Below are 26,422 nucleotides of genomic sequence, written 5' to 3'. Positions count from 1 at the left end.
TTTTTACAGTGTTCCTCTTATGTCACATAGCAGACCTATTTCATAATCTATCGATAAGGCTATCTGAAGATTTCATTGAAGGCAGAGTTTAATGGCATCAAGAGCTATGAAGATCATCAATTGCTCGACAACCCAGGGTGGGCCTTGGCCTTCTCAAGAAGTGTTATGACAAAATATACTGCTACAAGCTCAGATAGAATGACGAAACCGCGTTAAGCGAAAGAAAAGCCGCTACTTGCAATAAAAGTGCGTTATAACGACAACTTACAATAGCAGAAGGAATTGTAGTTAGAGTGAGTTTGATGTTATAAACAAATTCACAAATTTAATGTTTAAATAGCAATAAAAAAAAACTGAAAGATGAAAAAGAACACATTTACATCTTTTCCTATTATTTCGAATAACTATTTTGATTTGAAATACATGTCTAGAGTGAACAGCATTTGTCTACAAATTGATGACTGGACAGGGAGTTAGTTAAAGATACAAGGAAGCTCATGGATGAGTACCCCCAGAGGTATGATTTGTTGCGGGAACATGGAGGACTTCGTGACCCGACAGATTTAACGTGCATCACTCACCATTTACTACTCGAGGTGTCTTCGGCCGGTGGGGATCGAACCAACGACCTCTTGAACTCGGGCCCAGAGCCTACCGACCAAGCTATCCCTGTCCAGTATAGTGTATATATTAAACAATAAATTAACCTTCTACAAACATTAAAAGAGGAATTTGGTGTGAATTTCAAACAATTTTTTTTCACACCCTATAATTTCTTCGACTTTTTATCGAGAAAACTTTTGCGGCGTGTATATTAATATTAGTTCTTGTAGCCCTTGAAACTTTTAAGATTGCACTTACAGTTTTCTAATTCATTATATTATGATTTTTAATTTAATATGTATTTTTTTTAAACATTCTTTAAAGATGAAAAAAAAATGAAATCCTTTAAGACATTCTTAAAGCAAGGGAGATAATATATGATTTGTTAAAGTTTGATACGGATAAAAATGTTGAATGATAAGACATCGATAATAACAATTCAGAATTAATGCTAATTTTTGTAGCACTTGAAACTTTTATGTTTAGACTTACAGTTTCTAATTAAATAAAAAATAAATTTTGATTTAATAACCACTTTTCTTTGAAAACGACAAAAAATTATTAAAGATATTTTACAATTAATAGGTATAATATGATATAAGATTTGTTAAAGTTTTAAAAGATGTGGTGAAAAATATTGAATGTTATGACATCGACATGAGCAATACAGAATTAATATTAATTTCAGTAGCTCTTGAAACTTTAATAATTGTACGTACAGTTTCTAATAAATTAAATAATAAATTTCGATTTAATATGCATTTTTCTTCGAATATGCTACCATTATATTAAATAATAAAATCATTAAAGACATTCTACTAGAAATGGAGACAATAGATTAAGTGTCTGATTTATTAAAGTTTTAAATGATACGCATAAAAATGATGAATGTTATGACAGACATTAACGAATATATTAAATGAAGAGTATTTACGTGCTCTATACGAAGGCTTAAGATTTACAGAATTTCATCAACTAGTTTAAATGTAACTCAAAACATATAGAAAAATTAAAACAAAAATATGTATTTTTTTTCCATTTTAATTTTGAAAAATTAAAACAAAATTAATTTTGAAAAATTTGATTTCCCATGAACTGTTCGTTTGATTTCACCCAAATTTTTATTTTGTCACATAAGATTACATTCCCTAAAATGATGTAAAAATTTACACACCTTGCAATTAAAAAATTCTTCAGCTATTATTAAAACAATAATGATAAATAATAATAATTAAGAAAAATTATTTTTATTATTTATTATCTATGAATAAACAAATTTCCCTATGGTGTTTTTGCGATTCGCTTTAAAAATTCTGGAAGTGTGGTAAAACTCACAAAAAGAAAAATTAACGTTAAGGGGTTCACACATTAAGGGGTTGGAGCACTCCCCTGACCAAACTATTAGGACCGTATTTCCCAGATTGCAACTATTCTCTATATTTTTAAGGTTAAAAACTCCAAATCCGTCTAAAAATAGGTATGTTTATTCAGAGAAAGTGTGTTTTTGTGTCTGATTTCGTAACTTAAACTAGCGTCTGTACTAATTAATTATCATGTTTGAGGTCATCACCTCGAACCATTAAGATTGAGTCCTAGAACTTAAAGATCCAATCAATAGATCAAAAGTTATTCAGGGTGGTCCGTTTTTTTTATTTTGCTTACTGTATATCATGAAATATTAAGTAATGAATTATTTAATGGGCTTTTGTTTCATAAAATTAAAATTATTCATAGATATTTAGAACCATAAACTCTGCATCTTTGCATTTCAATATTAATATGCTGTAGATGTGTACAATGCAGGTCACTGACTTATGAATTTTTTATTATTTGAATAGATACTTTAAAAAAAAAACAAATTTTTTCTAGAATTTTATTTTTAGGAGAGATTTGAGCGTTGAAAGCAGGGTGATAATTTGTGAGAGGCAAATTATTAGTAACAGGAAAAATTTATTTTGAAACTTTTCGCGAAAATCAGCTTTGAAAATGCAAGAATCATTAGCAAGCGTCATCAGTTATATTTATTAATGGAAATACTTTATTAGCTTTAAAATTTTAAGTTAAAAAAGTCGACGTGAAACGAGTCCCCCCCCCGAAAAAAAACGCATTTTGCGTGATTTTTCGCTTTTAGCCACCAACTTATCCGATATGATTCGTTTTTGTTTTTCAACTTAATTTTTAATTTATTTTTTCGATGGCAACGTAATATTTATTTTTCAAATCTGTTTTTATTTAACCATTTACGTGCTGGTGGTTGCCGGGTCTTGATAAAGGGTTCCTTATTTTGAGCGCTTGGAATATGTCAACTTTTTCTACCATAATTTTTGGAGTTACTGATAATTTACCATTATAATATAAATCCAAAAGTTATGTAGGTCTATAGTCAATGAAGGTATTAATAAGTAAGCAACGTAATTACAAAGGGATACCACCCCCTGCTTGTTTCGCCCACCAGACCCCAAGCTTACGACGTAATAAATTTTGTTTTGAACAATAAACTCATTCCACATCAAAATTAAAAAAAAATTCAATTAATTAATCCCAATTTTTTTTTATTGATATAAATTTATTTTCAAAGTTTTAGCATCTGGTTCGATTGGGAAAAATTTTAAACTTAATTGTTTTTCTAGGTTAGCAATGCAACTTTATCAACGCACTTTGTTTTCTCTAAACTCTTGTTTAAAGTTTGGTAAATTAGAAAATCAATAAGTGTTTATCACTGAAAACTGATTATATTTAACAGCGAAGTTGACTTTTTGCCCCAGACACAATTCAAACACCTTCTACACACGCATGCATTTTCTAATAATGGACAAATGAGTTGTTCAGTAAAGTTTTAATTAAAATTACATATTAAAAATAAGTCGCTTTAAATCGCAGAAATAAATTTCAAATGCTCTATGGACTTAAATAATTTTTTCCTGCAATGTACTGTATATGTTCCCAGCCTATGTCTGTCTATGTAGTGATACTTTTAATGAGATAGACATAATATGATGCAAAATTCGTCTTGCTTCAAGAAGAGATGCACAGAGAGTTCGCGTGAAGAAGGCCTTGGCTCACACTGGGCTATCAGAGATGATGATGATAAAATTCATTTCAGTTTCAAGCCATACTTCGGTGTAGGTCAATATTATCATTTATATATTACGAAAATATTAGCTTGAGAAAAGGTATCCCAAAAAAGAAATGTTCTTACCATAATTTTAGCGTTTTTGACTGCAGTTATAATCTGTAAACAAAATCGTTGCTGATTTGACCGAGATGCGGTACGTATAAAACTTTAAAATTAATTTATTATATGTGGTAGTGGTAGACTGATTGCAATAAAGAAAATGAAATATAATATATTGAAAATAGTTTGGCATCTCTCCCTATATTTGTCCCTCTATAAACTTGTACGCATTACAAATTTGTGGATATGTATGTATATATATATATATATATATATATATATATATATATATATATATATATATATATATATATATATATATATATATATATATATATATATATATATATATATATATATATATATATATATATATATATATATATATATATATATATATATATATATATATATATATATATATATATATATATATATATATATATATATATATATATATATATATATATATATATATATATTTTATATATATATATATATATATATATATATATATATATATATATATATATATATATATATAGTATTTTAGAAAAGGGATAGATGAAGTTTTAAAATGAAATTTCTTTCATTTGCTCTTAGTCAGTCACATATTAAAATTATTTTAATACATTTCACTAAAGTCAGGCATACAGAATAAACAGCGATCTCTTTTATCTGACAAAAACTGTTTAAATTTGTATTTCTTTAAAAATACTATTTTCTTTAAAATACTATTTTGTGACTAATTTTTTCTTGTTTTCTCAAATTCATAATAAATGCATTAATAAGTTAGGTATCATAGACCTTAAGTGCCTTCTTCCATCTTTGTTTTTTTTTTCTTCTTTTTTCCTGTTAAGTATTAATTCTGAGTAATATAAACATTACTTCCTTTAATTGAAACGGAAAAATAATTTTTTTTACTGACCTACATAATGAGAGATGCAATTTTTTGGCGGCCCCTTTACCTGCTTTTATGATTCTATCATTTTTACCTGTGGAGCAAACGGGTAAGGACTAGTCCACTGGCCGCTCAGAAAAAGACAAGTTGCTGTTGTAGCTGTTCATTCGGACTTACAAACCACCTGCGAGATTCGGTGTGTTACATTTGTTCAATACAGTGAAATCATTACTCCGTTTAGGATTATTTACAATTCTAAAGCCTGCAGCTTTGGTAAGTCATACAAACACAACTTCCTATACATTATTTATTTATTTGCTTTTTTGATATAATTTTGACTACTTTAATGATATATCTAACAACGAAGCGAGATACTTTTCGTGCAATTATATGTTTAAAAAATTTCAAATTAAAATTTTTTTAAGTAATTAGACTAAAAAATTAATTAAAAATTAATTAAAAGGTTTAATCATTTTTGTTGAATTTTTTTATTATCAAATATCTTTTATTAAAATTATTTATCAGTTTATTTACGCTTTATCGGTTTTGGTATGAGATGTAGTAATTTACGGTTACTCATATTAATGATATTAATTTTTTTAGATATTAATTTAATTTTAGATAGTTTTAGTATCCATTTTTAATTAAAACTATTAAAGTATAATTAAAATTACGAAAGTTTAATTTAACTAAATAAAATTTAATTATATTATTAATATTTTGTTTTCAATGCTTAAACATCGTTAAATTAAAAGAGCACAATTATTACATATGCTGAATTTACTTATTTCAGCAACTAATCTCCGTTTGTGATGCAAAAATTTCCCACTTGAGAAAATTTTCTCCTTTTTTTAAATAAATTAATATTTAATTAAGAACGCTAGTACGAAAATAATAAGGAAAAGGAGATATTTAAATCAGAAAATTGAATAATTGTTTTCTAAAATAAATACTAATAATATAATATTCTTTTAAACGTGCTTTTGTTCTTAATTTGTATATATTTCTTAACCCTCTCCTAGTTTCTCAATAAAGTGAAATACTTAATTCTTTTATCTATAAACATAAATTATTTTTATATTTTGATTGGTGATAGATTAAAAAGATTCAGTGTTAGGACGCAAGAAATTGATAAAGTTTTAACACCGTTATTTTCCCAAAATATTTCTTTAGTTTTGATGTTAGGTTTGTTAAATTACTTTAAAGCAAAATATTTAAACTACTAGAATTTAAAATTTATTATTTTGGTGAAATTAAAGACAGTCTAACTCAAAATTGTTTTGCTTGCTAAAAAAATTGATTCTATATTAAATTTAATTGATATTACATAAATAGATCTTAAAAGTTTTCAATTGTCGTATATGAAAATGAGCTACGTTTATAAATAATTGTTTTATGCAGTTTTAAATCTTAATTTAGTTTGATGTAAAAACTTACTTTTGAGTTTTATTTGAATAATTAAAAACTCAGATTATTAACAATTATTCATATATATATATAAAAGAAAATTTCTGATTAAAATAACAGCAATGTATTTATTAATTGCTTATGACTAATTATGAACATTGTTGAATATTAATCCATGTCCTTAATGTTTTACTAAAACCAAAAAACAAGCGCAATAATTTTTTATCCATTGATTTATTCAAATATGCATCGAGCTAAGCATGTAGACTGAATAATTTAATAGAAATAAACGTTATAAGGTGTTAAAAATAGTTTAATCTAAGTGTATTACGATAAACGTTCGCGAACAATTATCTATTTTTGAACTACGTAAAAATAACTTCAGACATATTATCTCATCATGCGTCAGTAGACAATAGTTTCTAACGTAGATTGTCTTAAGAACTATTAATAGTAAGTTTCAATGGTTTAAGTTTGTTAAATAGTAACAAGCTATAAAAAGGTTTAATGTTTATGAATTATGTATTGCCGAGAGTGAAACTTCCGAGATAGCATCCGATCTAAAATTTTTGTTTGCACTATTTCACATTCAAGAACAATACATACATTTTTTGAAACCTTAAGTGATGTACCATGAAGAAATATTTTTGTGATCGAAACAATATAGAAACTTAAAAATCGAAACATATTTATTAAAATAATAATAATATTAAAGCAAAATAAGGTCGTCATAAAGGTTTTAATGTCGTCATTTTTAATTTTAAATGAAGAAAAATTCTACACTTTTCGAAACATTTCCACACTTCTTCTTATTGAGACAATGATAATTTAAGTGTACATATTTTGTATTAAAACTCAACATTTTTAGGATGAAACTGACTCGGTAGTCTTAGATATTTGATTGCCAATGGCGAACTGGCGAGTGGAAATTTTGCTCCCTGATGCAAGTTTTGTGTATTATTTTTAATGTTATGCATATAAATTTCGAATTTAAAATTGTTTTTTAATTTTAATAAATTCTTTAAAGCTAATAAAAACGTTGTCTCTTATGCTATAAATCCTTACAATGTATCAGGTTATATGCTTGAAATATAACTGTATTTAAAAATAGTAATTTGTGCGAAATTCGAACTCTAATTTTCAATACATTTCCAGTAAAAATAAAAATTTGGAAATTGCTTACGCTTTATCAATTAAATAACATCGATTTTACAACGATTCTACTAACTAATTATTTAAAGTTTGTGTTTCACAAATTAGAGCGAAAACTTAACTGTTGCAAATTACCTAAAAACAATAGAGAGTAGTTAAGAGTCTCATTCGAAAGTCAATTTTTATTATACTTATTTCTTATGAAAAGTAGAAATAAATGGTTTTTCTAAGCATTTATAAAAGAAAGCAGTTTTAATATTATGGTTCTATAGAGTAAAAATTTTAATGTATAGTTGCCACAATTTTAGAAGTTGAAATAAACTAAAAATTGTTATAGTGTATGTTTTCACATTCTTTATTTAATTTTTTACTGTTATAGATTTTATTTATAGATTTTATGTTTGTTTGTTTACTAACAGAGCGCATATTTTCACTCGACTCAATCCAATGGTTTCATTGGAAAAATATTTCATTCAAAAAATAAGTAGATTTTTAGTTATATGTTCACGCTAATTGTTTTAAACAATTGTTATTTTGTTAATTTTATAAAATATTTTGCATGATAACTACAGTTTTGCACTTAAAAATGTTTTTAGTTTATCTCAACACCAAAAATAGTGGCAACTATACACCAAAATTGCTTACAATGCACTAAATAATTATACAATTGTCTGTTTTCAGATTAATAAAAAACAATTATAGATTATTCAACATCAATCGAGAGTTGTTTCCACAAAATATGAAAACTAATTTTTAATATACATATTTTTTTAATGAAAAATAGGAGTATAAAATTTTCCGATGCATTTATGAAATAAAACAGCGTTACTTACACGATTTTACTAAATAATTATTACAACTGTATGTTTCCTGACAACTGTATTTACAACTGACTGTACAGATTAGTACAAAAACTTAACAATTATGAAATAACTAACAACAATAAAAAAATTTTTCTTTTTGCAAAATTTGCAAGCTAATTTTTAATATATTTATTACTTATTATGAAAAATGGGAATATAATGTTTTTCTACTTATTTATGAAAGAAAACATCTTATTCTGATAAATAAATATTAAAACTCTCAGTTTTCGGATAAGTGCAAAAACTTTACAGTTTCAAATTATCTAACTACATTAGAGAGTAGTTAGGTCAAAATTTGAAAACTAATTTCGAATATTCATAATTTCTAATATTTCTTATGAAAAATATGAATGCATAGCTTTCCTCTACATTTATAGAAAAAAAACAGCGTTATTAGATGCATCTACTAAAAAAGAAAATATTAAAACTGCCAGATTAAGACAAAAACTTACAACAGTTCAAAAAAAGAACTTATTTCTAAGTGTTTAACTATTTCGTGAGTGTGCCACCAGGTAAACAATTTGTCCATCATCCACCGATCTACTTTACGAACGCTTTACTTGTCATGAAGCATTGCAAAACTAGTTTATGTTTTTTTCATGGGCAACGACTTAAAACTAGGTTTAAAGATAGATTGTATAGACTTTCTTTGTTTATAGATTAAATGTTATGGTTCAAAACATCTATTTTCACTGAAAGTGTTACGGAAGGGTTAGTTTTTTTATTTATAATTTTGTCGTAATTTTTAAATTCACGAATTCTACCTTTCATTTTGAGTATTTTTTTCATGAAATTTCTTTTAAAATTATAATTTTTATTTCAGGAAAGGAACTTCAATTGTTTTTTTTAGTCAAAACTAGTGGTGATTAAAATTAATATACTGTGATAAAATATGCTTTTGTTAGAATCTTTATTTATTTGAGCTCATTCGTTCTCTAAATTAACTAAAATTATATTGGATTGTAATTTCTTGTGATTTCTAAATTTTAGAGAGCCCTGGATTGGAAGATAGCTTAACACACATGATAATTATTTACAGATTAGGGTTCAATATATAGTAATTGTTTATGAGTTATATTAAAAATTTATTACATTTTGTTTAAAAATTTATGAAAAAAAGTTATCGGAAAATAGAAAACCTTTCTTTGAAATTGATTTCTGGAAGTCTAATCAACTAGGTAAAGAGTTTTGCACAAAAGGTAAAAAGTTTTGCACAAAAGGGAAAATTTTTTGAGTAAAAGGCAAAAAACTTTCAGAAAAAGAAAAAAGCTATGCATGAAAAGGAGAAAGTGTAACATAAACGGAAAAAGCTTTGCATTAAAGGTAAAACATATTGCAGAAAAGAGAAAAAGCTCTGCATGAAAAGGAAAAACTCTTCTCTAAAAAACTTCTTAATTGCTATGCATCTAAGAGTTGCGTTTTGCATCCGTAATATTGCATTGGTTAAGGGTTAAGTAGCGATTGTGAAAGATCAGCGTGATTGCGTTTGGAATCCCATTTAACTTCATATCGAAGGATATCAACCTGCTTGGAAAGTAAAAGCGGCTGGTGCACACAATTACACTGCCCCCATCACATACCAATTTTCGCGAAATTGTGGAACCTCAAACTCCAATCGGTGCGGGAATGCTGCATTTTAACTCGAAACTTTAATGTAATAGTTTAAACATTTAAGAATTATTTATTAATTATTTATAATAAAATAATACGTTTTCGATTTTAGGAATTACGTTACGAAGTGTTCACCATGTTCAGTGTTCAAAAGAAAAAAAAAAGGCTAGGTTTAAAAATTAGATTTTTTTTATAATTCATTATATTGTGAATTCGGGAAAGCTTACAAATAACTGCTTAGTCGGTTATTATGTAACACTTTCATACAAGCTTATGATATAGCTTATGAGTTCCAAATAAATGACTGAGCTTATTTATTCTAAACTTTCAAGAAACTAAGATGAATAACTAAATCTTTTTTTTTTTTTAATTTTGAACACTAGTATTCATCCTGATATATGTAGTTTTTCTACCTATTGAGATATTAATAACTAACATACCCGCACGAAACAACTAAAGTTCCGTATATTACAATTACCCGTATAAGTGCAGATCCACGGTGTTTTATTATAATGAACGAGTGGTAAAGTTCTCATTACTTTTTTAAATCTACCTATTCATTTCGTGAAAGAGCTTTTTACATTTTGTAAAATAATAATTTATTTTTAATAAACATAATACATAATTTTCTATGAATAACTATGTATGCAGAGTAAGTTTGTAGATTTATTTCCAGAAAATTAGTAAAGGATATTTATTTAAGAAAATTATTTTAAAGAAAAAAGTTTTTTGAAAATGTAAATAATTCTTTGAAAATTTAGAAAAAAAAATTAAAAAAAAAACGAAATCATGAAAAACAATTTGAGCGAAATTTAAAAAGAAAAAAAAAACACATAAGGATCATTTAAAAAGATTCTTAAATCTCTGATTACACACACTGTAAAAAAATCTGGATCAAATTACAGTATGAAGTACCGGCATTTAGGTGCATCATAGGTGAAATCTATTTTTACCGTAAAATGCCTTAAATTTTCCAGTAATGTATATTTAATTAGAGTGATTCGGTAAACTTACGGTATTTACTACTGTAAATATACGGTTTATCAGATTCGTTGTTTTTTAACATATTCAAGTAAAAATGGATTTCACGGTAAAAAGTATCAGCTTCCTAAATGCCAGTACTTTTTATCTGATCTGATCAAGAATTTTTACAGTGTAGTCCGTGTTAAAACATTTATTTTGCATAAACTGTTTCTAATTGCATTTCAAAAATTTCATATTTTTTTTAACAAATAGGTACAAGCACTTTATTTTTTTAAAAATTAGTTCCGCACTTTTCTTTTAAGCACCTTTACTATGGCTAGTTTGGACGTTTGTTTATAAAACCAGGTGGAACTTTAAAGCAGGGAAATCAAATTTAATTGCCAAATTCTTCAATGCACCAAAGTTGCAGTTATAAAAGACAAACGATGAATGTGTGCTCTCTTGGTGACTTCTGCTCCACAAATTACCATTGGAGCTAACTTAGCATTGTCCTTCTCAATTTAATGTACCCCCAAAGCCGACAATATTGCAAGAATATAGTCGGGTTCATCGATTATGATGATGGCTCGTTGACACGAATTCCACACCCGGCTCACACTGACCACGGAGCTAACGTAAAATGCCCTCAGTGGTAGACGGATAATGGGTTAGAGTCACCGTGTCGTCAGACTAACCGCGGGAGACTTTCGTGGTTTTCCTCTCCATGTAATGCAAATGGGGGTTAGTTCCACCAAAAAATTTCTCCCAAGACTAGATTCAGAAGTTCCCTTGTCTCTTGGATTGGGCTCAAAATTACAAGACTTCGGAGTTGAACATTAGTAGCCTCAAGCCTAAAATTGGGTCGGCTTTTTAACAACGGTTATAAAATAAAGTAAAATACTTCAAGAATGCATCACAGCTGCTGTGGTGAATATTGACAGAAACGTATTAACAGTATGACAGGAACTAATTTATTATCGGGATGTGTGTCAGGTGACTAAGGATGCACACATTGAACGTTGTACACTGTAGAAAATTCCGGTAAAAAGAACCGGAATTCAAGTTGCTGTTTTTTTTTACCGTGAAATCCATTTTTACAGGAACATGTTACGGAACAAAAAACCTGACATATCGTAATTTCAATAGTCATAGATAATTACCGTAAAATCACTGAATCATTCTAATTAAACAAACATTAAAAAAATAACTGTATAATATTTTACGATGAAAAATAGATTTTACGGTAAAATGTATTTTGCCAATGAGGTACCCGAAATATCGGTACTTTTTACTGTAATTTGATCGGGAATTTTTTACAGTGTTATATCTATGAGAAACTTGGTGAGTGTATGCATTTTTTCACAAATCCAGTATAACAACGTATATTTGATTTTTGTTTGATTAATAAATAAATAGAACAAGAAAAATCCAAAATTTGAAATAAAAGGACTTACATTCAGTGTTTCATGTTTTTTTATTTGTATATTTCATAACCAGGGTTGAACAGTCGACCCATTTTTTGGTTTACGTCTATAAATGTCCAACTTCATAACCTTAGAACCCAACCCGGAAGACAAGGGAGTTCCTGAATCAAGCATTTGGTCAAAATAGCCATCGTGAAAAATCTTAGGCACACTGAAAAAAAATTTGGTAAAATTACCATACTGTATAATTATGACATTTATGGTAAAAAACAACAACATAATTCTAGTAATAAAAACCAAAATATAAGGTATTTAAGCCATTCATTTGGTAGTTTTTACATTCATATGGTACCGGTTTACCCCAAATTTTGGTTTTCAGAATTACAGATCTTATTACAACACATTTAGTAAAAAATTCAGAACAGAAAAGTCAATTTAATCGAATAAAGGGTTTTTATGCCATGCTCTAAGGTATCATATTAAACCTACCAAATTTTATCACATATTTTAAAATTAAATTTTATTATTTTAATTTTACCAAAATCATTTCCACTTGGTAAAAAGAACTTATAAATTTTTTAGGTATTTCCATAGACCCAGAAACACTGTAAATTTTACCAAATTCTAATATTTAGTTTTGACCGTACTTATTTCCTCCTTATTCCTTCATACTTCCTCCCCTTAAAGGTTCATAGTATATGTGGAATATACCATTCATCATATACCATGCAACATATACCATGCATCATGTAGAATATACCATCTTTCCATGCATCATCAATCATAGTACGCTGAAACTGGTTAAATATTTAAGGCTCAGTCCCGTAAAATAACACATATTGGATTTTTGTTAAAATATTAGAAATATAGTAGAAGAACATAGCACTATAATTCGTACTATAAGTTAAAAAAGTTAGAAGATTACAAGCATAAGTTCTCCTTCAGGATTTTTATTCTTGTGCAAACAGTTTAAATAAGGTTTAGTATTCACATCCCCACGCGATATTAGTAAATATCAAATGTACAAACCAAATCAATTGTTTGTCATGGCATTCATATAATAATATCTGAAGTATATTATCCGAAATAATCTCCTTATTTCAGGAAATTATTTTTTTATAATCTGATAATAACCTTGCAAATGAGGAAATTTGTTTAATCTTTCCCAAATAAAAGAGATTTCGATTGTGTAAAAACATAAATATTGTAGTATTTTTGATATTAGATAAGAAAAACAATCGTTTTTCCTCCTCCAACATTGAATGTTTGGGTAGTATTATTCAGAGTGTTTTGCCATTGCGAAGATAAGATTCAGATTTTGAAATCTTAAAAAAATAGCTCGCCTTTAAGTTTAATTTACCTTTGTAAGTTGCCTATTTAAAACAAAGAGAACTTTGAAGTTTTTTAAAGATGTTTATTTAGAAGTTTAAAAAAAAGGTAGTTTTGAAATTAGGCAATTTTTAGAATATATTGCTTATTTCTATCATTATCTCTACACAAACAATGTCAATCATTGAATAAAGCGAAACAACGTGAATAAAGCACAAATAAAGTTGCAGAAACGGGGATAAAGAAAATGTGCTTCCTTATCTGTAATTTTGTGCTTCATTCATATATAGCACAAAGCACGCCCTATCTTCATTCGCGTAATGTGAACCATTTTCCAAAAACAAGAAATGTTATGTGAAATAAAATGAAATAGAATTTTTTTTTAATGGGGGAATGTAAAGGTTCTCTTCGGGACACACACCCTTACGTTGGTAATTGTGATATTTCAAAATAAAGAACGATTATTCAAAGATAAAAATTACTTTATATATATATATATATATATATATATATATATATATATATATATATATATATATATATATATATATATATATATATATATGACGAGCATAAACTGTACGGTATCAGAAACTGAATAAAAATATAGGAACACTTTGATTGAAGATATTATCATAGCAAAATGATTAAAAATGAAAACTCATTTCTCAAAATCACCTACGCAAAATTAATGATAGAATAATTATTGGTTCGATAAATAATGCACAGGGTTTATCGTAACCACTACCCTTAATATATATTTATAGAATCCTTATTAAAAATGAAGTATGAAAAATATGAAAATTGGGGGAAGTCAATTAATATTTAAGTAAGGAAAAGCGAAAAACTCTGACATAGTATGGTGAATCACTGATGAAGAACGCAAGTTTAAAAAATATCAAAACATGTGTAGTGACCAGATGAATAGGAGGGGAGTTATGAAAAACATCTTCAAGTTTCACTGGTCAATCAAACAGGTTGCGACGTTTCTAATACCTTTTTCTTCAATAGTGATTCATCAGATTTCCATAGAATTCCTCCCTTCGTCGCTTAAATATTAATTGGCAATGTGTTTTCTTTTTGACTCCATTTTTGAAAAATATTTTAAAAATATACATTTAGGGTGTTCATTATGAAACACTCTGTATAATACTAAAACTGATAAATTAAACTGATGATTGCATTTTTTACTACTATTTACATCAGCATTAGAGAGAGATATTATTAAAAGATATAGAAATATTTACTTTTATACACCCACTGAAACAAACTTGATGATTTTTTAAGTAGCATTTATTGTAATTTGAAAATAACACTGGAAAATTATTTTGAGGTGTTTAACAGTGGGATTTAAGAAACTGTGATTCAAGTTACATTTCAGAGAAATTATAAAATTTGGAATAAAAAATTTTATGTTATAAAAATTACACCATAAAACAATTTACTAGTTGCTTATACTTTCTCTCTTTTTTTTAAAAAAAAAGTCAAAAGTCCTTTATTTGTAACGAAAATGTATGCACTAAATTTAAATAACTTTACATCTTTAAATAAATAAATGCTGTTAAAGTTATTTTTATCAAACTACACCTTTTAATTTACATTAAAATCAATGAATCAAAAAATATATGATGATAATTTTTTTAAAAATTAACCAGAATTTAGTAATTAGTAGCCAAAAATTAAGTAAAACCTTGAAAAGTAATTTAACATAGAAAAGGATGCAATTAGTTTTATACTTTATTTTTTTTATCAGATTTTAGCTACATATTCTTCATTATAAATAATAATTTAAAAAAAAATCTGTTTTCTTTTTAAATATTATCTTACATTAGAGCAAACAAGTTTTTAATTTAACAAAAAAATTATTCATGATTTCCAATTTAACATGCAGGATTTTCCGATTTTATGTGAGCCGCCGTAAATTGCTTCTCACTTACTTTACATGATAGTAAAAAATAGTGATAAAATTTACTGTTTGACATTGATAATTTCCATTCAATATGGTACGTACGAAATTTATTTTTCACTTTATTTACATCTTTAATAAACAACATTGCTAACTTAGCAAAGATCATTTCATAATTTCTTATTTAATATGCAGATTTTCCTACTCAACTTTGCTCCGTCGTAACTATTAATTTTTTAATTAAATTAATTTTTTCTTATTAAATTAATTCTGATAAAAAAAAGTTTCCCTACTTATTTTGCATCCTTCTTAAACAATATTAATAATTTTCAATTTAACATAGATCGTTTCGCAATCATCTATTTAACATGCAAAATTTTTATAATTCAACATTCTCCGTCCTAATGAATTTATTTTTCACTTACATGTTTAGTAAACAAGAATGATTTATTTATATACATTCAATTACGAAGCCGAAATAAATGAAAAAGCATCAAGTTTTTCTTCTGTGATATTCGCATATTTTCGTGAAGGTCAGAGTATATAGAGATTTAGGTTAATCATTTGCTTATGATAGGAAAACACCACATAATCTTTAACTCATTGAAAACTTGTTCTTTGTTTCACTTGACCTTCTAAAATCTTAAAACGACAAATCACAAGCGGAGGGCTTGGAACTGCGACTAACGATTCAGAACAAAACGATCTTACGCGAAAAAAGAAAGAAAAAAAAAAGAAAAAAGGTTTATATAGTCGTTGATACGTAATGTATATGGCACATAACGATAAAAAAACTCTTACTCTTAGAATGAAAAGCAAGTTCGCAATTTAATAAAAGTTAAAAAAAAAGTATCAAACTTAAATCACTTTTATACTAACTTCTTCAATAATAATCTTCAATAATAAAAAAAACCAATCATTGACTATTTAATAAGTTGATATTGATATAAACTAATTAAATTGTCAGTAAAGTTAACATGAGTTAAATAGTTCAAGTAATTTATTTTATTTCAGACATAACCGAACTGACTGAGCCTTTATAAATGTTTATTAATAATAGAACATACATGAAGAATCAAATTGTGGTAGAATTACCACGCACTGTATAGTAATCACATTTCTGGCAAAAAAAAAAAAAAAAAAAAAAATCGAAATACACTTTATTTAAATCATTCATTTGGAAATGGTTTACCGTAAGCACTGGTTTTCGAAATTATAGTTCTTGTTACCACAAATTTAGCGTAAAATGCAAAATTGAAAAGTAAATTCAACCGAATGAAGGGTTTTAATGCCATGATCTAAGGTATTATGATAAAATGTTTAAATTTTACCACATTTAGCAAATTTTATACAATGTTTTGAAATTTTTTTTTATTGTTAATTTCAAAAAAATCATTACCAAAACTGCTAAGGTAAACATTATCGAGTTTTTTGGTGTTGCCATCGAGTCAAAAATACTGTTAATTCTATCATATTCTGGTAGTAGTTTTTTTTTTTTCAAATTTTCATTATTCTTGCTTTCTTGAGCATTTTTACTTACTTCATTTATAAATAATGTGCATATTTGTATAAAAATTTTATAATTTATTCGCAAAATTTTTTTCTTTTCTTTCTAATATTTTTAGCATGTTTTGAAAAATAGATAAGGCAAGAATACTTTTTTTTCATTTTTGATTGTGTTACTCATTCCAAAAAGGTTGACCTTCCTAGCTTAAATACGTTCCCAAATTGAGCCACGTAATAAATCTTTGGGTAACCAAAAACATATTGTAAGAGTCTGTTCCAAAAAATAACGCTCTCCCATTAACACTAGATTTCAAAAGGAAGTCATTTTGACTGCTTTTTAATTTCAATTAGAAAAACAATAATGTACATAACGACACCATTTCTTAGAATTTTGTGACTTTTTGTACAACACATAATTTTCTTATAGTTAATATTTACTAATAACTTGTTATATAACTTCGAATAATGTAAAAAATATTAAAAATTAATTTTACACAAATTTCTTTACATATTAGTTATTCTTTCACAATCCAGACATTTTGACAGCTTTTGGGCAATATAGGTATATACTAAGTTTCAGTCTTTCTAGTGTTAAAAACGGCTCCAATTTCCTTCCAGGCCATATTATGTTTTCCTTCACTATAAAAAATACATTTGTGAAAAAAAAAAATGAATTGTCGAAATTTTTCCATTAGCTTTAAAACTATCATTTTTTTTTCTTTTTTTGAAACAAAAATCAGTGGCCGGAATTCTTTTTTTCTCTCCCAAGGAATTTAATCTCCCTTCTGTATCAAAAATTTCAGTTTCCCCGCATCTTTAATTTTTTTTTAAAACTTAGTTTTTCCACAATGTTAAACTACTAAATTCAAGAACAGCTTGCATTCGTTACGGTTATTTTTATACCCGAAACAATATAAGTTGTAGTCAAGTATTGAATTTTTATCTGATACATAACTAGGTTTTCTAACAAAAAACAAGTATTGTTTTACTTTGCAATTTTATCTCTAATTTCTTTTTTATTTTAATTCTTCCTTTAAAACAAAATATGTTCACTTTGTTTTTTTTTTAAGTATTCCATAAACTAAACGAACATTTCTTCTCTATGTTTTGTGAGCTTCTTAAGAAAGAACTTTTTTTCTCTCCATAGTACATTAGCGTTATATATTTGATGGAAACCTATAATAATAATAATATTTTTTGATGAACTAATGCGGAAGAAGGATTACCATCAAAAGGTCATTGCCTACTTCCTAAAGCCACCCGCATCGAGAAGTCATTAAAAATAATATCTCTTTTTTTATGAGTGTATATATTCAATTATTTTCTTTCGATATCTTATTGGTAGAAAAACCTTCATCTTTTAATGAGAGTTTAACTCATATAATTCAAATTTGGTAATTTTTAAATATGCAATAATAGAATAAAAGTTGGACGAAGTAATTATAAATAATGTCCAAAGAAATTAATAGTAAAAAATTACTTTACTGTGTACGATTCCGGATCCGATTACTATATAAATTACGGGAACTTTAGGTGCATCATCCGTAAAATTCATTTTACCCTTAAATCCATTTTTACCTTACAATCAAATGCTCAAATAACGTTTGCAAGTTTTATGTTTGTATGTTTCCTATAATTTGTAAGTTGTTACTTTTTAATTAGTTACATTTTTTGTTGAACTAACACCAACGAAAACGGTAATTTATAAATATAATAACATATAACAAACGTTAAGACAGCGTACAGCTTTTTACCAGTATTTTAATATGGTTTTTCAATGCTTCATTTTTTGTTTTCCGTTTTACAAATTTGTAAAATTTTACTTAGCAAATAAGTTTCAACTCGATTGTTGAAATCCTATCACAATATTTTAAAGATTCCGGTATTTTTCTTATAGTTTAAGAAAGTTTCTCTTTTCAGTTGGGAACTGGATTTTCAGCAATAAATGTGTTTAATAATCTAAGTAATTGAAAACACAGTTGAAAAAGTACGTAATTGATAATGTACGGTTTCTTTAAACTTACTTTTAAAACTCTCTTTTTTAGCTTCACTTAAATATAATTTTCAACAAAAAGTTCCAAGTTCAAAAAGTAAGATAAGTAAGTTGTTGCAAATTAAAAAAGAATAATGGCATGAATTACAAAGTGAAAATCTCTTACGCTGTTAAAAATATCGCTACTTCATTGTCTTTCAAATTGGCTCAAATTGGTTCAAATTGGCAACAAACATACTTTAAATCAAACATACTTTTTACTTTAAAATATGCTTTGGTTTGAACTAAATCATCGTCTATAAAAAGCTGCAAGTTTAGGAATTATGATGTAGTACGACTATAGAATTATTTTTGAACATTATTATGGTTTAACCAGTGCCGGATATTTTTTTTTAACAATGCAGAGCATAAAAGTTATTCAACTGATATTTCCCCATACAAAACTCCATGGTTTAGCTCAATAAATTATTTAACAAATAATTCAAGATGCAAGATTCAATGAAAATTGATTTAAATATTTGCTCCAATTATCATTTTGAACATTATTATGGTTCAACCAGTGCCGATATTTTTTAACAATGAAGAGCATAAAAGTTATTCAACTGATATTTCCCCATACAAAACTCCGTGGTTTAGCTCAATAAATTATTTACCAAATAATTCAAGATGCAAGATTCAATGAAAATTGATTTAAATATTTGCTCCAATTATCATTTTGAACATTATTATGGTTCAACCAGTGCCGATATTTTTTAACAATGAAGAGCATAAAAATTATTCAACTGATATTTCCCCATACAAAACTTCATGGTTCAGCTCAATAAATTATTTAACAAATAATCCAAGATGCAAGATTCAATAAAAATCGATTTAAATATTTGCTACAATTATCATTATTATTTATTACAATTAATGTTAAGCATTAGACCCGATAATTTATGTTCCGCATTCGGCAGCCATACGTTCGTCTATCAAATTCACGTAGAGTTGGCCTTGCTGATGTCAGCTATTGCTCACTGATATCGAGCCATGAAGTCTCGATATCAGCTCGAAACATGGGTTAGAGTCCCTTCTCCGCCAGGCTAACCGTGGTAAGCTTACATGGTTTTTCCTCTCCATGTAGCGCAAAAGCGGGTTAGATACATCAAAAAGTCCTCCACGAAGGAAAATTTATCCTTATGCTTGATCCAGGAGTTCCCTTGTCTTCTGGATTGGGTTCAAAATTGCAAGATTACGGAGTTGAGCATTAGTAGTCGTAAACCCAAAAAATTAGGTCTGATGTTCAACGACGATTATGAAATATAAAATAAGTGATATCAATAATTTTGGTACTCCACGATTGCTGATAGCAATCGTGGCGAATAGCCTAATTCAGTAACTTCGGAAAGTAGCTGAGTCCGAAAGCTTCGGCTGAAAACATACTCATTTTTCCATGTTTATAGATGATAATCCAGTGGACATAAAACCCAATTGTTTAAGCAAATTTTTACCGCTAAAACTTTATTTCACACTGTTTTATTTAAAACTTTTGTTTAACAATGACATCAAAAGTTTTTTATGTCGACAAACTACTTCGCAGAATCTTAAGCCAGTTGTTTTAACAGATACCAAACAACAATGATATCAACACAAGGACGGCGGGTATAAATAGGAAAAAAATATAAAAGTAACTAGAAAACAAGCTTCCCTATTTATTGTTTTTCCGATAAAAATATATCAAATGTCATTCCTATTTGCCTAATCTCCAGCGCGATTCGGTGTCTCTGTGTTTAAATTTCCGACCTTTGTTCTGATGATGAAGTCGTGAGGCCTATCCAGAAACTTTATTTGCCGAAATGTATTCAAATCATTACCTAAGTGTGGTCAATAATGAATAAAACCTGAACCAACTTTTTCTTATACCGCATTAACCTACTACCCCCTAAAATGTTAGGATCAAACTGGATGGCTGTCGTGACGCCATTGTTGCAGCTATAAAAAAACAGGAGAAAAAAATACATCTCTTTTGCATCTTTCCTCCTATTGGTTCATTGACATCGTCACGTTCAAGTGACCACGAGTTGTGTTGTATGCTTCCTTCCCAGTCTAGCTATGAAACTGGGCCGGGACTCGTTTGATTGTGACAAAATGGACGACTGAGTTTTTTATGTATTTTTTTTTTTAAAAAATAAATATATTATTTAACATTGTAACAGAACTGTCATAAAAGATTTTTGTTATACTTCCTGGTTGAAGAGATTCGTCGACATTCATAAATTTTATCTCTTAGCACCTCAGATTTAATTTATTTTCTTTTAGGTTCCAGAAAATATTTTATTAATGTCTAAAAATTTATCTATGAAAAAGATCCATCGATATTCATAAATTAAAATTTTTGGTATCTTAGATTTGTTGATTTATTTTCTTCTAGGTTTTTAAAAACTTTTTATTAATATCAAAAAACTTATGAAAAATCTATGAAAGTTGACATTCATAAGTTTTACTTCTTAGCACCTTAGATTTTTAGAATTATTTCTTTCTAGGTTCTTAAAAGTATTTAATTAATGTAAAAAAAAAATCTATGAAAAAGATTCATCAACATTCATAAATTTAACCTTTTAGCACCTTAGATTTTTTGAATTATTTTCTTCTAGGTTTTCACAAATATTTAATCATTACATAAAAAAAAATCCATGAAAAAGATTCATTGTCTTTCCTAAATTTGACCTTTCAGCGTTCTAGATTTGTTGATTTATTTTCTTCTAGTTTCTAGAAAATATTTTATTAATATCAATAAGTCTGTCCATGAAACTCAGCTGTGACTTATTAAACGGTGACAAAATTTAAAAATATTTTATGATTTTGATTTGAATAATATGAAAAAAACTAATGATTTTTAGCATGAAGAATTTTAACACAACAAATACTTCAAGTAAATGAAATTATTCACAGTATTTCAAAACTTACTGTACTAAGCTTTTCAAATTCATCAAAAATTAACAATCTGATCAGTATCGCTACACCCAAACTGAGAAAAAAAAGTAGGGACAAAATTATCAGAGTATAGAAAAATTTATCTTTTTTCTAGCTATACGGCAAGCACAAAAATCTCAGTAATTTTTACCAAAGTGCTTTGGTAATAATTTTGGTAAAATTATCAATGAAATATTGTGATATAATGTTTTTTATTTTTATATTTTATAACCGTCGTTAAACAGCCAACCCAATGTTTTGGGTTTACGACTACTATTATTCAACTCCGTAGCCTTCTAATTTTGAACCCAATCCAGTAGACTAGGGAACTCCTGGATCAAGTATTGGGAGAAATTTGCCTTTGTGGAGGACTTTTTGAAGGAACTAACCCGCATTTGCGTTGCATGGTGAGGAAGACCACAACCACCTCCTACGGTTAGCCTGACTGCGAAGAAACTCTAACCAATGATTTGCCTACCACTGAGGATATTTCACGTCATCACTGTGGTCGGAGCAAGCTAGAAGCGGATTCGTATCGACCAGCCATCGCTGGGATTCGAACCCGGTTCACTTCATTGGAAGGTGAACGCTCTATCCCCCTAGCCATCGCGACTTTAAAATAATGTTTGACAAAATTTAGTAAATGTGGTAAAATTCGGTAATAATTTTATCGTACTTTTAAAGCATGGTATGTAAACTATTATTCAGCTTTGTATTTTTTTACAAATTGTACAGCAATGAGTAATTAAATTTTGAAAACGGAAGAACCTTTATTAAATGGACCGAAAAATTACCAAATGAATGTTTTAAATACTGTATATTTTCGTTTTATAATTTAGAATTATGTTTTGTTTTTTACTTTTTTTTACTAGAAATTTACCATTACTATACGGTGTGGTAATTTTACTAGAATTTTTCTCTCCATGTAAGGATTATAATGATATAGAGAAAAATAGATGCATAGAAAATAGTACAACAGAAAGGGCGAATGGAAATGATAGCATAAAATGATAACATAATGATAGCATAAATAGAAAATTAATAGGAGTTATCTGTAATGATATTATTGAAAATCTAAATCTTCATTTATTTTTCTTGTATAAGGCGTTTGAAAGAGCAAAAATATGTTCTAAGTATAAAAAATAATGATTTAAGTTTGATTTTTTAAATATCTTGTATTTAGATTTATTTTTTCAAGGTTTTAAAATCCATGGTTGCGTTTAGTTTAGTATAATAAAGTTTTAACTTTCTTTATACAGATATTGATATACAATAGATTTTTTAAAATACGATCCCATTAGATAATTTTTTTATAAATAAAAGAAATAACTTTTGATATTTACACAAATACTATAAACATTTGAATCTTATATAATTCCATAAAATAAGTAAAGAAACACTATTGATTAAAATATTTGTAAATTACACGCGTAGAAACAACTGCTAGTAAAGATATTGAACTCTATGGTAATTTCATTTCTGGTGGAAAAAAAATGGTAATTCTGATTAAAAAACTAAAATATACGGTATTTAAACAATTTATTTGGTTCATATGGTATTTTTCAGTTCATATGGTAACGTAAATTCTGGTTTTCAAAATTATAATTCTTATTACTACGCATGTATTAAAAAAATTCAGAACTTAAAAGTAAATTTAACCGAATATATAATTTTTGGACCATACTCCAAGGTATACCAATTTTTAATATATGGGTCATTCTCACAAAAACAGTCATTTTCATGTCCCCAGTATATTTTATGCTTGTTTTACAGCTTACGAAAAAAAAAATTCAGGGAAAGTGTCCTTCGGCATGCAAGCTAACAAAAGAATAAAAATAAAATTATCAATTTTCATTTTTTATTTGTTTTAGGTAATTAAAATATACCAATATGTCATTCCCTCACTTGTCCCCACTGCTGATTTAAAAAAAGAAAAAAATTGTTTCTGAAATAAAAAAATTTTTTTTACAAATTCGTGTTTTTTATTTCTGAATACTGAAATATAGAATTCAGAAAATCAATTTTATATTTAATTTCTGATAAAAATATTAACACAGCACTATTTTAAACTTTGTCCCCAGTGTTTCGCGTCATTCCCTCACAACAATGTTCTTATCACCTGCAATCTTCTTAGAATAAAAATATTTTAATAAAAGCTTCAGAAGTTAACAACTGGCATCATAGAACAAAATTGCAGTATGTTTCCATCTTCAACTTAAAGAAGCTTTGCTGTGGAATAAATTTGAATGAATCAAACCAGGTAAATTTTTTACATTTGTCATTCCCTCATGTCATTTTTTAGAGTAAAATAAAATACAACTTCATCGAGAAAGTGGATAATTATATGCTGCTTTCTTGTATGAATATAATTGTATGTGATTGACTTCAGAAATTAATTAGGCCTAACTGTTACTTTTAAATTTCATTGAATTCGTCATTCCCTCACTAGTGTATATAGTGAGGGAATGACACTGAAGAGAGGGAATGATTCAAGATGAGTATATTATCAAAATTTTTTTTGTTCAATCGTGCCAGCCAATTTTATTTCCCAAACCTGTAACTGTAAGAACTATTAAATATATAAGACTAAATTATAATAAATATTAGATATACTTAGTATGTTATTATTTTCAAACTTTAGGTAGATGTAACTTAGATAAAAACATGTATTAAAATAAAATATCATTCCCTCACTATTAGTGTCATTCCCTCACTTTTTAAATAGTGAAAATAATTAATTTACTTATTAATTAATTTGAAAAATAAATTAAGAAATTAATAAATTAATTTATTAAATTAATTAATTTCTTTATTAAATTAATTAATTAATTATTAATTATTATAAATTAATTATTAATCATTATAAATTAATTAATTATAAATTAATTATTTAAAAAATTAATTAATTTAAATATTAAGTATAATTTATAGGATATATACGTTCTTTATAATGCCATTACATATTTCTATTAATATAAAAAGTTTCAGAGCTTTTTATTCACTTTACTTTTTTGGGATTTTATGAACTGAAAAATGACAGTTTTCGTGAGAATGACCCATATATTATAAAACTATATTTTATGTTAAGTTTTACCAACAAAAGCGTTACGGAAAAACTTATCGCTCTTTTTGGTGTTTCCATATATCCAGAAAAATGGTATATTTTACTATTTTTCTGGTAATTTTGAGCATTTTTTCTCAGTGCATAAGCATTGATTTAAAGCATAATTTCAAAAGCATAATTAATAAGCATAATTTCAAAAAAAAGTATTTGTCTATCGTAATTACATAATTATTGAAAATACCCAAATAATTGTTTATTTAGTAATCATACATCAGGTAAATATATTACTTGAAATACTTACAATATAATTTCTATTGTCAAAACCTTAAATATTTTAATCGGGAGCTTTAATATGTGGAAATAAAATTTTATTTACCTTATACACATTTAATTCGACTTATAAAATATTTATAAAATTATAATAAGATGGATAAATATAATTATTGATAATTAATAATTATGTAAAATTATGCAATTTAAAAACTAGCACATATCCAAAACCTCTGATAAAGAGGGTTTTTTCTCCAATAATTTCTTGACTTAATGTGTCGTTAATTATTGTATTACGTTACTAAAATATCACAGCCACTGTTATAAAAAACCGGTAGGTTTTAATCAGGTTTAATCAGGTAGGTAGGTTTTAATCAGGTTTTACGAAATCAAAATTTTCAATAAAATGCTAGTTTAGGTCATTAAGCATTGACATTAGATAATATTATCATTAAACCGTAGTTTCCTTCATAAATTTTTATTTAATTAAGGTTAAGTTTACATTCCAGTTAAAACCAATCTTTATCTTTTATATCAACAATTACCATCAAGGTAAAAATAACAAAGAGAGTAATCTTTGTATTATTTTTTTTTGTCAGCACCTATTTTAAAAGTCGAAAATAATTGAACGTCCCAGACATTTAAATTTATCAGACTTCATACTGATTTGGACAAATCGGGTCACCTAATTACGTCGTTTCATTCACTGTTGAACTCATTTGCATTTTTTATTTGCTTTTATCAGACTCTGATAAAATAAAAGTATGGTCAAAACTATCACAATATGTTAAATTTACCTTGTTTTCGGCTATATGAGAGCACCTAAAAGCTCGGTAATTTTTATTTTGTTAAAATGGATAATAAAGTACAGGGTTTCGCAATATTTGATAAAATTTGGTAAGTGTTGTCAAATTTGGCATTTTTATCTTGATATTTTAGAGCATGGTATAAAAATAATTTATTCGGTTAAATGTACGTTTCAGTTTTGAATTTTTCACCCTAAATGTGTGGTAATAAAAGCTGAAATTTTGAAAACTAGAACGTAGGGTAAACCGTTGCTTTATGAACAGGAAAATTATCAAATGAATAAATGGTTAAAATACAGTATATTTCGGTTTTATAAACCAGAATTTTTTTCTCTTAAAATATTAGATCTTGTTTTTTTCTTATTTCCTTATAGTCAATATCCTTATTTCTCCGAAAATCAATTCTCCATACCCAGAACTAGGAAATAATTGAATACGAATTATTCAATTGAATTGAATAAGAATTCAATTGAATAATTCTTATTCAATTCCCATAA

The 26,422-nt window shown here is 26.9% G+C and overlaps 1 protein-coding gene across 2 annotated transcripts in view; it reads left to right on the top strand.

Moving 5' to 3' along the window:
* The first annotated feature begins 4,756 nt into the window (after positions 1-4,756).
* LOC107446586 (Ig-like and fibronectin type-III domain-containing protein 2) overlaps positions 4,757-26,422 on the top strand; it is a 102,281-nt gene continuing 80,615 nt past the window's right edge. Inside the window, exon 1 of one of the 2 annotated variants that reach the window (XM_087161417.1) lies at positions 4,757-4,952. The gene's annotated coding sequence lies outside the window, so the exon portion shown is untranslated. The remainder of the gene's footprint in view (positions 4,953-26,422) is intronic. The other variant, XM_087161415.1, reaches the window with a different exon arrangement.

This window comes from Parasteatoda tepidariorum, chromosome 4, assembly GCF_982258835.1.
Source record: "Parasteatoda tepidariorum strain Cologne lab strain chromosome 4, Ptep-v5.0, whole genome shotgun sequence".
NCBI classification, from domain to species: Eukaryota; Metazoa; Arthropoda; class Arachnida; order Araneae; family Theridiidae; genus Parasteatoda; species Parasteatoda tepidariorum.
Note: the sequence above shows the minus strand (reverse complement) of the source record. Positions and strands in the feature narration are given on the sequence as shown.